Below are 14,088 nucleotides of genomic sequence, written 5' to 3' on the forward strand. Positions count from 1 at the left end.
TACATCATGAAGTCTTAAGATCTCTTGCATAAACTTTTTAGCTAAAGCTAACGATCCATCCTTCAAACTCCCTCGAATAAAATGAGCTACCTTGGTTAGTTTATCAACTATAACCAAGATAACATCATGTCTATGCCAACTCATCGGTAATCCCTGAATGAAATCCATACTAATAACCTGTCACTTATATTTTAGGATCTCATGTGGGTATAACAATCCTACTAGATGGACATGCTTAGCCTTAACTCGGTGACATTCCAAACATTGAGCTACATATGCAATCACATCATGCTTAAGCCCTGGCCAAAAGTATAGTGACCTCACATCAGCAATCATCTTATTCACCCTTGGGTTCCCTACAATTGGAGTGCAATACATCTCCTCAATTACCACGCTCCTCTACCCTCCTCGATTTTGAGAACAAAGATCCTATTCTGATATCTAAGAAGGCATCATCATCAATAGCATATCTGTCAAAATGGGAATCTGGTGGATCAAACTGCAAGGATGATTTGACCCACTCACAATGGGTATCATCTAGAAGATACTTTGGTATGTACTCCCTAAAATGTATCCTAGAAGTGGAGATAGTAGCAATGTGCCTCCTCCTACTAAGAGCCTCTGCTACTTTATTCTCCTTTCTCTTAATGTACTCAATACCAAAATTATACTCATTGAGAAACTCTAGCTACCTTCTTTGCCTATCATTAAGATTTGGTTGAGTGGAGATGCACCTCAATTCCTAGTGATCAATGTTTAGCTCAAAAGGCTTACTTAGTAATTAATTCCTCCACATTTGTAATACATGAATAATCATAGCCAATTCTAAATTGTGTGGTGCATAATCTACATCATGCTACTTCAATTTCTTAGACTTATGGACCATAACTTTTCCATCCTACATCAATACACCATTGAGTCCATCACTAGAAGCATTTGTGATCATTTTGAAATGTCCATTGGGATCAAGTATGATCAAAATAGGAGTGGAAGTGAGCTTCTATTTCAACAATTGAAAGGCCTTCTCACACTCATCTATCCACTCATATCTCTTTCCTTTTCGCTGAAGGGATGTAATAGGAGCTGAAATCTTGGAGAAACCCTCCATAAATTTCCTATAATAACCTGTGAGTCGCATGAAACTTCTGACTTCACTTACATTCTAAGGGACTAGCCACTCAATAATTGCCTTTATCTTGATGGGATCTACTGCAATACCATCTACCAAAAGAATATGACCCAAATAGTGTATCTCCTTTTGATAAAAGGAACACTTTGATAGCTTACCATACAACTTCCTTTACTTTCCCTAAGAGTTGCAAAACTATATGCAAATGTTCCTCGTGCTCCTTCATACTCTTGGAATATATCAGAATATCATCAATAAAGATCTCTACAAACTTATCTAGACAATCCAAAAAGACATTGTTCATCAAGCTCATAAAGGTTGTAGGAGCACTAGTTAGCCCAAAAGGTAGGACAACAAACTTGTAATGCCCATACCATGTCTTGAAAGAAATTTTTGATATGTCCTCTTCCTTAATATAAAGTTGATGTTATCCTAATCTTAAATCAATCTCTAAAAACATAGTTGCTCCCTTCATCTAGTCAAATAATTCATCTATACATGGAAGAGGATATCTATTCTTAATGGTCACCTTATTTAGCATTCTATAATCAATGCACAGGTGCAAGGTACCATCCTTCTTTTTCACAAAAATCACTGGGGCTCCCCATGGTGACACACTAGGACAAATGAACCCCTTATCCAAAAGCTCTTGCAACTACACCTTTAACTCATGCATCTTAGTTATGGTCATCCTATAAGGAACCTTTGACTAAGGTTCAACTCTAGGAGAAAGACCGATAAAAAACTCAAACTCCCTCTTCGGAGGTAACTTGGGTAGTTCATTTGGAAAGACATCCTGAAATTTTTGAGAGATAGGATAATCCTCTAGACTTGGAGAATTATCACCCAAATCCTTAATATGAGAAACATACATCTGACACCCTTTTCTCTTAGCCTTTTTCAACTGCATGGCAGAGATCTGTCTAAGCTCAATTAGACGCTTCACACCACTTATCACTATGGGTTGCCCTATGTCATCAAGGCATTCAACCACCTTGTCCTTGCAATTCACAATACCCATATGCTCAGTTAGCCAATTGATGCCTATAATGATATCAAAAGATCCTAAGGGAGACACATATAGATTCACCTCTGTGAAGAAACTAGAAGTTCCAACTCACTACAAAATAGGCATTGCTCTACCCAATGCTTTTTCCTATTACCATATTTTACTATCTAAGGTTTATCCATATAACCACCTCTAAAAGGAATTCTAGCTACCACTTTGGGATCTACAAAACATTCTATAGCACCAATATCAATCAAAATAGAGACAGTGTGACCAAAGATTTTACCTATTATCTGGATAGGTGAAGCCTAAAAATTGGCCTGCTCGTAATCAACAACAGCATGATTGTGGTGTTGAGTTTGAGGATCTCTCCTATTAGAATATTGAGGGCATCTGATAGCATAGTGATTTCCTCCATATGTAAAACATCCATCATGTGGCCCCTTATATCCATCATCCTTATCCGTCCTAAAGTCATTCCTAAAATTTCCATTTCTGTTGTTACCATTTTGATCATTTATGCTCTTGTTATTAATGTACTTCCTATTGTTTCCATTCTTGTTGGTGTTAGAATTTTTCTGGCCCTTTCCCTCTTATGTTTTGTATTTGTTTCCTTCCATCACCTTTGTGCTTATCCTCTTGATACTTTCTTTTGAACCCCTGGTTACTATTAGATCTCACTAAGGCCATATCTTTTAGCCTTCGCTCCTTGAGAGCCTTCCTAAGTGCATAGTCCATTGTTCTTGGCTCGTGCATCTCTACCTCAGTACATATCTCAAGGCGTAATTCCCTAACAAACTCTCGAGTCCTAAATAACTCATCTTGGTGATAATTCTGGCACATGTTTCACCAAATGATAGAACCTGTCATGATACTAAGTAACTGACATCACACCTTGGATCAACTTTGAAAATTCATTTTCCTTCTTGTCATAATACAAATGAGGCAACCACCTATTGTGAAAAAGTTGCAAGAATTCCTCCCAAGATATTTCACCTGGGTGCAACTTCTTTTCAGCCATAACATTTCCCCACCATGTGGCAGCTTTACCAACCAATTGAAAAGTGGCCCACATTGCCTTGGATTCCCCTGAGAAATTTCAAACCTGGAGGTACTTTCCCATGGTAACAATCTAGGCTTCAACATCATCTCCATTTTTTTTACCATCAAAGGTAGGAGGAATGACCTTCTTGAGGTCTCTACTAAGTTCTTCTATAATTATGACTATATCATTGACCATCTCAGCCACTCTACGATCAACTTCCATCTTTCATTGTTCCTCTACCCTCTAATCCTCCTCAATTTTTTACAGCTACACTAGATCCATCTTATCCTATCGTTCCAAGTTGCTAGGCTTATCGGGCAGGGTTGGGGAGTTTTTCATTTCAAGAAGGACCCTGGGCAAGCTAACCACTCCATGGTTGGGTGGTAAAAGCACTTGGACCACACTCTCGTCTTGAGATGCAGATGAACATATATTTGAGGGCTTAGGAGACAGGGACTTGCAGACATATAGTTGTCTTATGGCATTCATATGTATCATGATTCATGATGTTTTTATTTTGTACCATATTGGGTATTATGGGATGCATAATGAGTTAGTCAGCATCAATTGTAAACATATTATTATTCTTTTGAATTTATCATTTATTTCAAATTTATTTAATTGTGTTGATTAGTCAATCCTTATTTGGATTTTTATAAATTCTACATTTTTAGGTTTATGTTGATGTGGCATGCTTAGTAGGATGCTTGTCCTTACACTTTGTAATACAAATAATTTTCACTTCAATGGTTGTTATAGTCTCATTCAACTTTTAATGTCATAAACGCACATAAAGAATGTTGTAGATATATCTCCTATTATTGTAGCTATTGGTAATGATGTAGATATATCTCCTATTACTGTAGCTATTGGTATAAGCCATCGGCGATAAATCTATTTTTTTTTAAACTGTCCTAAAAACATTGTTACCACATTCCAGAAGAAAATGGAAAATTTAAATATAATTTTCTTGGAGTTTCCTTGAAAGCTTATGATGATGCATTCAAAGCCTAAAGGAATGAAAAATTTGCATGTCATTGAAATAGAATATGATAACCATTGTATAAGACTATACATGCCAAATCCATGCCCATGGTTTTGTGCTGAATTTTCATTCTTCACAATTTTATTATTAATTTCTTCAATCACTTCATATTGTACAACTCACTATTGTGTGCTCACATATCCTCATATTCTTAATGTTGTTGTATATGATTTTTTTTTTTTTTAATTATGTTTTTCTTTCTAAATCAGGTAAGCCAAGCTTAATTTTTTGATTCAACCAACCAGGCCACAAGAATTTTACCATCCTACATCAATATATCTTATTGAATTTTAAAACTGCAAAATCCAACTTAACATCAATAACAATATCTTTTAGTCTCAAACCTTATTTCTCAATTGGTGGTCCTAATTTTTGCAAAAAATCAAGGCTCTATCACAACATTTCATCATTGTCAGTGACAAGTGAGTCAATTTGAGAGCACCACTACAATGGATTATGTACCCATTGATAAGAGTGATGTTGAACATAGTCCTAAATAATTTGACAAATCTAACAACTATGTCAAGATCATCAAAACCATGAATACAATAGATGATCAAGTAGTTGTTGCCTCTTGGAGTGCCACTACTTCTTCCTCTATTTTTTGGATGAACCATAATTTTAGTCCTCTCTCTAATTCCTGAAGCTTTTTGTCGATTTCATCACTAACCTAGACATGATATTGAAGCATATTACTCTTTGAAACATAAGATTCAAGATTTGATTGATGCTACTGCTTTATCTATTGAGGGTAAAGATACTGGGAATAAATATGTGGCACCTCCTTATCAAAAAATTCAGATCTATATTAATCCTTTACCTCAACATGCTACAAACACAATTATTCAGAATCCTTCTTCTTTTGTTTCTCCTGAAATGAATGTTTCTTATAAAATTTTACACTATTAATATTGTGGAATGTGCAGTTCAACCTCCACCTCCACCTAAGGAAGACATTTCCTCTACATCAAATGATCAACCTAAATAAAAATACAATCATACTAGAGCCCTTACTATCTCATTCACTGATGCTAATAAGTTTAAGGCTCTAGATGGTCCTCCCTATATTGCTACTCAGATTGCTAAATATCGTTCTTATGGGTTCCTTCTTGATCCCACTTCTATGGTTAACGTCGTCGCTAAAGAATATATTTATAATAAGAGGAAACATCATGAATTTTATGACTCAACTTATATTTGGACTTGTAATAGTTTCTTGTATCCTCCATAAGGTTTTGTCTCTTTCCTATTGAGCTTTATGATAAAGTGGTGAATACTACCTTTGTGGTCATTCATACTTCTAAACAATTTCAAGTGAATCTCAACTTACTATGGTTGACCTCCATGCAAGCTATTTCTTATCTTATTCATCAATGTATTAAATTTCCTTATGATGGTGAGATTATGATGATTAATCATAGTCTTTATCATAGTTCTAGACCTTGACATTGTGCTACTCTTAATTTCTTATGGTTTTCTTTTCCTACTACACCATCTACTCATCCAGACTATCTTTTTTGTTCGTATCAATAATATAATTCTCAAAATATTTCCAAGTCAAATAAGCCTCATGGTCTTTTTCCTATAACTTCATTATATATTTATTCTAATTCCTTTATTTCTAATGGTCAATCACCTCTTGCATCTCTTGACCCTCCTAGTATGGTTCCTTCTTCTAATATCAAACTTCTATTTTCCCACCTCTTATTTCATCAAAAGGTAAGGCACCTATGATTTTTTATTCTCCTTCATCTTTGTAATAAATTTCTAATAAAACTAAGTGTAACTGACATGCTTAGGAACATTGAAAGAACTATCAAGCTCGTGCTCAAGCTCATATGAATTCTTCTCAAGTGCTTAATGATATGCATATTCATGTTTTGGAATCTCTCACTATTAGTTTAGATGAGGAAGATACTTTAGATGATGAGTATGGTATTATTGATATTAATGTTGATTTTCTTAACATGCTTTCTATGCAGCTTACGCTTGCATCTACACCTAAGCATAGTGACTCTCCTAAGAGTACTTCTTTGGATTTAGCTAGTGTTCCTATTATGTTGGACATAACTCCTGTTGCAAGTTATCCACCTTCTCAAGTATTAATACTGACTGGGATAGGGGAGGAGGGAAGTATGCTTTAAGTGAGTGCTCTAGCATAGTAGAATTTTGTCTATTTTCTTGTTGTTTTGTACTTCCCCCTTATCTTACTTGCTAAAAGTATGTTCATATTTATTTAAAAAACCCTTTATTTCTCTATTGGCACAAGGTGATAAAGAAATCATTGTTTTATTACATTCTTCTATTTGTTTCTTACTTTGTCTATCTATCATTATATGTTATGTTGTGCATGTTTTATTGTCTGTTCTTGGGTTCTTGTGTAGTTTGCTTAGATTTGTAATATGATAGCACCTATTAGTTTTTGGTCTCTATGATGGTGATACAAAAATACTCTTCTTCATAAATATTATGTATCTTTCCTCCATGGTGTTGTAATTATACTTCTTTAGGGGGATGATGATGTGTTATACTTGATATAATACTTATATATTATCATATGATCATATTGACCCCATAGCTAGTAGATACCTTATGTGCTATTACATGTTATGTTTTTATTTCCCTTAATTTGTCCACTATTCAGTGCATCTCATAGAGGAAATGTATTTTTATCATTGTATGTATACTCCATTAAAGTCATTGCTCATGTTAAAGTGTGAATAATGACTGTAACATGGGGGTATACACTCTATTCGCTCTTGGATTCCAATCATGGGGTAGTAAACATGGATTATGAGTCTAGCTTGGGGTACTTTAGCCTTAGTTGCCTAGTATGCTTAATAAGTTAGTATCAAACCTATTCATTAAGTCTTCATCATTTTTTTCAATGTGCATATTTCATGAATCTCTTTATGGATTATGCACAATCCTAAAGAGAAGATTCTCTATGCACACATTCAATTTAGGAAATGAGCATCCTTGAAATTGGTTCTCTCTTTCCTTCACATGCACATGTGCTAAATCTCATCTATGGGCTACGCATAACAATTTTCTAAAGCCCCATATATGGGTAACGCATCCTTTCTAAACCTTACCATGGTGATATGTAAAATGTTGATCTATGGGCAAGTCTTCTATTAGGTTGACTAACAGTTTACCGCTCCATTAGACTATTTCAATATCATCTTTTATAGAAGCTCCTTTGATAATTCATAGTAGGGTGGGCACTCTACTGGGTAATATATAATCATACATTTATTTTCATTTGGTGACCTCTCTCTCATTTTAATTTTGGAGTTAGCAAAGTCTCAAACCCCAGGGCACTTGATTCTTTCTCTCCTAGATCTTAATAAGAGTATCATATGACGTGTGCTCTAATTTACCAAGAGTTTGGATCAAAACCATCCTCACACAAAATTGGGAACTAAATGTACTATCTTAAATTGGAATCACTCGAATTTTAATTAAAGTTTAACACTTATTTAATGTGAGATCATCATGTTCTCCCTCTCTTTCATTTTCTCCTCCCTTTCCTGCATCTTCTCCTATGTGGAATCGTGGTAAGACCTAATAGATCATCTTTAAAGCTCCTATTTTATGGTGATAATCTTGAGGTAAGAATTTTACCCTAGGTCCTTCGTTTTCATCTACCTTTCTACTTGGAATCCAATCCTAACACTAAAATAGGGTTTCCTCATAATCCAGGCATGATTTCCATATTTTGGGTCCCATTTTGGGGTCCCTAGATTATCCCCAAGGTTTGTGCACATGGCAATCAGGGGTACATTGCACCCCTGATAGGCTAATAAGGGGTGCATTGCATGTTAGAAAGTAAAGTCCACCTAGATAACTAAGAGGGTAGGGGAGGTGAATCAATTATCATATCAATACAACTGTTATTAACCTTATTAAACCTCAAACATATGATCAATATAATTAATAACCATAAGAAGGTACACATACATAATAACATCAGATATGTTAAGTAGGGAAACCCTTTATCAGAGCGAAAACCCAAGAGGGGATGGTACCCACAAAATGATGTACTAATATATAAGTTCATTGTAAGAGGATGAACTCTATTAGGAGCCAACTAAATACAATGAGTATATATCAGTCCCTATTAAGAGACTTTGAATCCATGCGAGGAGATTCCAACCCTATTAAGAGTTGTGTCAACCCTATTAAGAGTTGAAGAAGGGAAAAGGACCCACTACCCAAAAAGATTTAGGGGCAAGACCACTAAACTCGCTATCTAACTAGCCTCTATATTATTCCTTTCAAAATAATAGAAAACAAAATTGATCTCTACAACTCATACTCTTTCTCTATCCTCTTATCATGCCTTTCTCACACCAAACACTTCTTAGATCTCAATACTAGATCCACAAACTTACATCACAATAATCCCTTAGATTTCTTACTCACATTATAATTTGCATCCACGTACACTTAATCCCCTTGATACTTTCACACTTCATCACAATGAAAATAATTTTATTTTATACCGAGTCCTCAAAATAATTCACTGAGTTGTCCTTGAGTCTTTTCCAATTACAATAACAATAGGATCTCATTAAGATAACATGCTACATTACATCTTTTCATAATCACATAACAATGTCAGCTCACAATATTTACAAAACTTTCACACATGCAACCTTGGACTTCATGCACTCACTGATATCATCATCAAGGTGTCTTCTACCTCTATCTAACTACACTTAACAAGATTCTATCCCTATTAGGAGATATAATCTAATTACAAAAAACCACTTCTCATGAACTATATTTGCAAAACTATCTTATATAAATCTCAAATAACTACCACCAGTCTTCAACTTTCTACATGCACTCTTAGCCACATCATTATTACACTCTATAGAACATGTCACAAACTATGTTTGACCTCATTTTCAATAATTTATTCATATAATCTTGATCTCGATCCACTACTATGTCAATCTTCTCAATATGTTGACATAAAGGACAAACATAGTCATGAAGGCAACATACAATTATGTTATCAATCTCTCTAATGCTCTAGCAATGCTAAGATACCCCCCCATAGGAATATCATAAGCATTCATGCTAACAATCTTCCCCTTTGGTATCGATGGAAACATAGATGAAAAGCATCTAAGTTCCATGAATACCAAATGTACTACTCTATTGTTATTATATTTTCAAATCCTCTTCATCAATCAAATATTAATCTCTTAGGAACAACTCTTCATTAATGCTACTTATCCACCATTGATATACTTCCCCAATTTTTTCTTCATCATGAAATACTCTCCCCCATACTTTTCTTCATATACCTCTCTCCTCCATACTATATGCTTATCTATGCATGCATTCTCTCTCTTATCACTAAGAGATTTTTTCATGTACTCTCTCCCCCACATTGGCATCTATGACAAAGGCATCATTATGTCAATTTTCTACTTAATATCTTAAATTAGCTCAAGTGTCCAAAGACATTGTTTAATACTAGATACCAAGCATCCTTTATGACTCTACTCAATCACAAATACTCCCCCATAAAGGAAGCATCAACATTTAATCCAAATAAACAATAGTGTTATATACCATTGGACTTGTGAAATCTCTACATCATCTACTCTAAAGTGGGCAGGGGTGTAACCCCAAACATACCTTGAAAATACTCAAATATATCCTAGGAAAAGGCTTTGTAAATATATCTACAATCTGCTCCTTTGTACTAACATATCCCAGTCTAATCTCATTTTCTACAGCTTTCTCTCTCAAAACTTGATAATTAGCAGATATGTACTTCATCTTAGAAAATAATACATGATTCTTAAACATACTTATGGTACTTGTGTTATCACAATGCATGATAATAAGTTCTGAAAACTCTATCCCAATATCCTTCAACATCTGTTTCATCTACATAATCTGATTGTAATTGTTTGTCACTGCTACACATTTTGCTTTCATTGTGCTCTGTGAGATATAATCTTGTTTCTTCCTTAGACAAGAAACTAACCTTCCTTCCAAGAATAATGTTCCATTACTTGTATTCTTTCTTTCATCCATACTTCATTCTCAATCCACATCAATATATGCATATAGAGTAAAGTTGTTTGATTTGTCATACCACAACCCAAAATCAAGTGTACCTTTCAAATATCTAAAAATCATCTTTCCTACTGCATAGTGTGCCTCCTTAGGATCAACTTGAAATCTTGCAAGCATGCCAACTACATTAGCTATGTCTGGTCTTGTATGATTCAAATAATGTAAACCTCCAATCATAGATTTGTACTTCTTTTGCTCAATAGTAGGTGTCTAATCTTTGCTAGACAACTTATAACCAGTTATCATAGGTGTACCAATAGGCTTACAACTTTCTAAACTAAATCTCTTTAATAATTCTTTCAAATAATTAGTCTTAGAAATGAAAATACCTTCACTATTGTGCACAATCTGTAATCCCAAGAAATAGTTATCTTGCCAATCATGCTCATTTCAAATTCCTTCTTCATTTCATCAAAAAAAAATTTACTTGCATCATCATTTCCTCCAAATATCATTTCATCCATAAATATTACAATAATCAATAGACCATTCTCAATTTCTTTTAGAAGCATATTACTATATGCATTACTTTTAGCAAATCCCAATTTTGCTAAATACTTATGCAACCTTGCATACCAGATTCTAGGTGCTTGCTTTGATCCGTACAATGTTTTCTTCAACTTGCATACCATATCTCCTTACTCTATCAAAGAAAATCCTTCAAGTTGCTTAATATATACTTCTTCTTCAAGTTGTTCATTTAGAAATGTTGGCTTCACATCCATCTGATACACTTTGAATTTGTTGTTAACTACATAAGTCAAGAACATTCTCACTACTTCAATTCTAGCAATAGGTACAAATGTCTCTTCATAATCTATACCTTCTTGCTATGAATATTCTTTGCATACCATTGTAGCTTTGTTTCTTATAACTTCACCTTGTTCATTCATTTTATTTCTGAAAACTCCTTTAGTTCCTATGACATTTTTGTCCTTAGATCTAGGAACCAATTCGCATATCTCATTCTTCACAATCTAATCTAGTTCTTCCTTCATTGCTTGAATCTAATGATCATCCTTGCAAGCTTCATCAACACTTTTAGGCTCTACTTGATAAATCAAACACAACTCTTCATGTACTATATCTCTTGTCATAACCCTCTATCTTTGCTTCTAATAATTTGATCAACAGGGTGATTCTTTGTCAAAATTATACTTGATGTGATTGTCTCAACTCTTACTTGTGCTCTAGATTCTAATCTTGGTTACTCTATGTATTTCACAACTTGGATGTCATTTTGCAAATCATTGGTAGTTTCGTAGAACAACTCAATATTTTCTTGGTTACCCTTATGATTATCTTCTTCATCATAATTATGATCAAGTATTATTTCATGAACTCCAAACATCTACTTTCATATTTGTACTTTCAAAAATAGTCTTAGTCATTTGATTAAAACACCTATAAGATTTTATTTTCAATGAATAACCGACGACCATACCTTCATCACTTATTGATTCAAACTTCCTAGCATCATCATCTCTCTTGATATAAAATTTTCTTCCAAAAATTCTAAAATACTTCACTGATGGTGCATGTCCAAACCATAATTCATAAGGAGTCTTGTTTGTACCTTTTCTAATCTATACTTTGTTCATTATATACACTGTTGTATTAACTACTTCTCTTTAGAATGTCTTTGATACATCATTTTCAAACATCATAGTGCTAGTTGCTTCTATAACAGACCTATTTCTTCTCCCAACTATACCATTCTACTCAAGCATTTTAGGGGGTAAAATGTGTCTTATAATACCATTCACTTCAAAAAAAATATTAAACTTTTCTGAGGTAAACTCTCCACCTCTATCAAATCTTCAATGCTTAATCTTTAATCTAGATTCATTTTCAATTTTTTCTTAAACACCTAAAACTTCTCAGATGCTTCAAAATTTTCCTTAAGAAATGCTACCCACATCATCCTAGTAAAATCATCGACAAGAATCATAAAGTTCTTTTCATCATAGGATCCTCTTGTTTTGTAGGATAACTCAAATCTTTGTGAACAATCTCCAACTTTGTAGTGAACTTCTTGCTAGGAAAGGATCTTTTCTTCTATACAGCCATAACGCATTCCTTGCATAAAACATTCGTAGGCTTCACAGTTTTAAGCAGATCCCAAACAACAAATGTGTTTCTTGCTTTCACAATATTATAAAAAATTATATCACAAAACCCTTTATGCCACAACCATCTATTATTAGCTATAGAAACGAAGCATGTTATCTCTATAGGATTCAACTAAAAAATTTATTACCTCTAGATCTTGTGCTTGTTCTAATCATCTTACCATTCTTATCCTTGATTATAAATCTCTTTTCTATGAACTATAATTGATATCCTGTGTCAACCAGTTGTCCAACAGTTAGAAGATTATGTTTCTGTCCATTAACAAAATAAACATCATCTATGTTAGTTTTACCATCAAAAGATATGGAGCCTATTCCCTTAGTATGACAAGACATATTGTTGCCATGTCTAACAATTCCTCTATCACAATGTTAAGCTCAAAAAAAATATTCATATCACCAATCATATGATGTGAACAACCATTTCCTATGATCTAATCAGCTTTCTTCTCAACTTGTGACATTGGGAATTTTTCTTCTCTAACTTTTATTTCAGGATTTTCTTCTTTTAAAGAAAAAAAATCATAACTCATCATCACTTTTTCTAATTTTATCTAATTCATCATCATCATTTGCATTAAAAAATTCTCTAGGTTTTCTAGACTTAAAATTCTTTTTGTACTTCTTTACTCTTTTAGGATATTTAGAAGCATAATGACCAAATTCATCACAAGTCCAACATTTAAATATTTTCTTACCATCTAGTTCTCTTCTTATAAGTAAGGTAATTCCTTCTTCAATTTTTTTGTCTTCTTCAGATCTCTATCTATTGTTGCAAGAATAATCTCCACGGGTGCTTGCACTCCTAGATAGAGTAGAACAAACACTCAGTATGCTAAAGGAAGTCTCCACTCTAGGTGAATCTCCAGCTTGTTTCAAACTTATTTCTACTACTTCCAATCTTCTAGGAAGATTCTTTCTAGAGAAATTCTCTATACACGGTATTACTTGCTCAATCATCTGAACTGTCTACTTGAATGGTGGTGTCAAAGTTTTCAACATTTTCCATATGATCTCATCTTCTTCTTAATTTCCTTCACAAGCCTTGATTCCTGCAATAATTTCTAATATTCTTCCAATACAACTTCTTACATATTCATCTTCCATCATTTTAGCTTCTTAAAATAGACATATCCAATTTTGTAATCTAACCCTTTTAGCATGTTTATCATATTCAAAAGTAGATCCAACTCTTTCCAAATCTCACTAGATAACTCTAAAGATTTGAGCTAGTTGGGCTCATTTTCAAGAAGATCCAACAAAAGTGCTTCTTTGGCAAGCATGTTACACCTGAAGAAATCTCTTTCACCTTCAATACACTGTTCAAGTTTTATTTTTTCAATTATAGTCTTCCCATTCTTTGTGATCAACCAATATCTCAGACCCATACATAGAAAATATATCTTCATATTCTCTTTCCAAACATCATAATTTTAACTCCATTAAAGTCAAGACTTTCATTTCTAAAATGACCTTCCATTGATCTCCTTAAGCTATTAAGCTTTCCTTCAAGGACCAGATGCACTGATACCAAATGTTAGAAAGTAAAGTCTGCCAAGATAACTCAGGGGAGGTGAATCACTTATTAGATCAATACCAACCATAAGAAGATGCACATACATA

The sequence above is a fragment of the Cupressus sempervirens genome, chromosome 7 (assembly GCF_028749045.1).
Source record: "Cupressus sempervirens isolate cs-2001-9-10 chromosome 7, ASM2874904v1, whole genome shotgun sequence".
In the NCBI taxonomy this organism is placed as follows: domain Eukaryota; kingdom Viridiplantae; phylum Streptophyta; class Pinopsida; order Cupressales; family Cupressaceae; genus Cupressus; species Cupressus sempervirens.